This window comes from Cryptomeria japonica, chromosome 8 (genome assembly GCF_030272615.1).
Source record: "Cryptomeria japonica chromosome 8, Sugi_1.0, whole genome shotgun sequence".
Taxonomy (NCBI): domain Eukaryota; kingdom Viridiplantae; phylum Streptophyta; class Pinopsida; order Cupressales; family Cupressaceae; genus Cryptomeria; species Cryptomeria japonica.
This window is the reverse complement of record NC_081412.1, coordinates 271,391,462-271,394,946: the sequence shown is the minus strand read 5'-3', so window position 1 is coordinate 271,394,946 and position 3,485 is coordinate 271,391,462.

Here is a 3,485-nt window from a genome sequence, read left to right as displayed (position 1 = left end):
GAAATCAGCAATACCCTGGCTAAAGCCCTGGAAAAAAATTGATTTTTGGAAGGCCTGCTGGCTTTTCAGGGCTTTTTTGGGTTTTCTTCGGTTTTCCACTAGTTTTTTCTTTTATGGTTCTGTTCCTTTCTGTTTCTCATAGCTTTGTTGTTTAAGTCTTGCTTGTAAAGGGTTTTGGGGCCCCTTCAAAACCTACTTTTTCATTAATCAAAAACATAAATAAAAATTCAAGAAAAGCTTAGAGGAACTTGGTAACTTACTGAAGAATCAAAAACCTAAAGGTGACACTTCCGGAATTGGCTTTGAAGTTGGTGAAAGCTCTGGTACTGCAAACACAGAGGATCACAGCAAACCGGTAAGGCAACCAATGCTTATAAATTCAATGGAAAATGCTTTAACTGTAATAAGTATGGTCATAGAGCAAATGAATGTAGATCTAGAAATTATCGGAAAATCAACACACCCACCGATCAATATTCTAAATGCAACAAAGTTGGTCACAATTCTGAAAATTGCAGAGTGAATGTGAGATGTTATGTTTGTGGAGTATTTGGACATTTATCTAATCAATGCGGAACACAAACCGACATAGGTTATGGGAAAGCTATTCAGAAGAATAATGTGACTTGTTATGCATGTAACAAGATTGGGCATATTGCAAAATTCTGTAGAATTAAAGGATCATCTGCAGACAACAAAATTTCTAGCTTGAAAGGTAAAGAAAAAGTTGAAGAGGTTAAGAAATAATTCTCAAAACAATGGATTAGAAAAGTTGATCTAAATATTGGGAGCACTCCTCCACCGGTAGAACCAATCAATGCTTCACCGGCAGGACAAAGTGATGCTCCACCGGCAAGAAGTTCTTCATTGAATTGAAGAAATTTTCCTTGAGGATTTGGTGATCTAATGACACATGTGCTATTATTCCCTCGGTTAGAGATGAGAAGTTGGAAATTACTTCATTACCGGAAGACAATGTTAAGTGAATACTTAACCGGCATGCATTAAATGTGGTAGATGGCAAATGAACACTACAAATTTGTGGTTTTGGCTCCATTTCATTTCACTGTGATTTCAAACATTCGTAGAGCACGAAATTTGCAGAGCTAAGGAACTTCAAACAAAGAGGCGAAACACTTCAAGCAATCAATCCATCCAAGATAGAAAAAGGTATTTATCATCATGGCATCCACCTCTGCACTTGAATATATAGTAAACCCTACTGTAGTCGAGGTCATAAAATGCCCTAGGCCCGTATTTCAACTAGTTCCCGAAGTAGCAAAGAAAGATGACAATATAGGTTCTTTCTCACAAATACCAAAAGGAGTTGTTTATGCTAAAGACCCCAGAATTTACATTCACTGCAACATAGAGGAATTGGGAGATGAAGAGATCAAAACTATGTATAAAACTAACATATGTGATAATTCTGGAAATGTGAAACCGGAACATAAAATCATTGAAACCCTAGGATTTACTGAAATCCTTTGCATTCCTGAATTTCCCAAGGATGTGATTAGGATAGTCTTAAGCAGGGTACATGGTGAATTTTTCTGGTTAGATGCAATTCATAAAATCACCAAGGAAGCTGTGAAAGCTGTCATAGGGTTACTGACCACCGGTAAAAGGCCAGACAAAACTAAGAAGGTCTCCAATGACCTAGTTACTAAGCCAACTGGTGCTACATCTAATAAAAGGTCCCTAAGAGTCAATGATGTAACCGACATCAATGTAAGGTTTATCAGCATGATATTAGGGTATAAGGCAACTCATGCAAACAGACTCAATTCAGTTTCAAGTTTATGCATTAAAAGTGCTTATGACATGATCACAGATAATGAAAAAATTGATATATGTGAGTGGTTGAAGGATGAGTTAATTGACAACCTAGGCAAGATTAAGAAGGATAAGAAAGAAACTTTTAGGTTTGGAAATCTACTAGTATGTTTGATGCTACATATAACCAAACAAGTTCCCGGTATAGGCTACAAAGAAATTGGATTTGATATACCGGTAGGTAAATAGCTAATAGAATTATTCAACAATAAGGGAGAAGATAAGGAAAACAATATCCATGATTTCTTTCAGGCACTTAAGGCCAAAATGAAGAAGAGAATCAAATTATCACAAAAGATTGTGGACAAATATAAGGATGAAATATGTTTTGTAATAAAAAAGGATGAAATCTAGATGGAAGCAGTCATCCCAAGAACAATCTGGGTAACAAAGATGGGCTATGGGACAGATGATCACATAATTGAGACTTATGCTAAAGCACTTCTGGAAGCACCAAACAAACCAAAGGAAGAAGTATTTGGTAGTGTTGAGACTATAGAAAAACAAATACAATCTAAGAAGAGAGTGAAAAAGGTTGAGGCAGTTGTGAGAAGAGGCTCTAGACAGGCAAAGGCTATTAAAGAAGATGTGTTAAAACAAACTGGTATCACTGAGGATGAGCTAGGAACTCTACAGCCTAAGACTCAACTATCACCAGTAGGCAATTCTTCAGAGAGTGACATGCCTGCAGCTTTCAAAAGAGTTGTAAGGAAAAGAGATCCCTCACCGGCAACCACACCCTCACCTAGGAGGACAAGACAGAAACAAAAAGCAATGAGATCACCAGTTAAGAAGACTACACCAAAGAAGAAACTGACACCCAAGAAGAAGAAGAGAACAAAACAAAACTTGGCTCCTCCTGATATACTATTGAATGAAATTACATAGGAAGGGAAACTGAAGAATATAGAGAAATTGTATGACACTCTGACAGCAAATGAAAAAGAACAAGTAGAAAATAGTGTTATATTGCATATGGACATGTATAACAAATTTTTGATGGAAGTTGTAGATGAAGTACCAGATGAACTATTCAAAAGACTGGAAGCAAGGAGACAAGCAGTAATAGAACTTGACAAGAAAATCAAGATAGAAAAGCTACTTGTTGTGTACCCAGTGAACTCACCTAAAGAAATTGATGATTTAATTGTTGAAGCCAACCGATCAGTATTCTCTATTGCACACCGGCACATTGCATTAATGGTTGGAAGAGTCAATGAGGTGATTGAAGAAATAGAAAATGCATGGGATATATTCTTAGTTGAAAAAGAAAAATAGGAAGAATACTGGAACCCCAAACCAATAAAGGTATATCATAAAGAAAGAGACAAAGGAAAAGGAAAGGTTGGTGGACCTCCGACTATTAAAGTAAAAGACAACTTACCCCCACCTTCTTTTACATCACCGGTAATAGCAACTACAGAAGATCAACCGGCAGTTGAAAGTATGGATGTAGAGGATGTCAATCCTAATCCTGAAGTCTTATACACAGTAGATGTTGGTACACAAAAGATCAACATTGTGGTAGACAAAGATACAACTGGTAAGACTGAAATGGCTAGTGAGCCATCGGTAGCTGAGCAAACTATTAAAACACAGGAGAAACTAGCAGATGACAAAGAACAACATGAAGAAGCTCAGACTGAGAC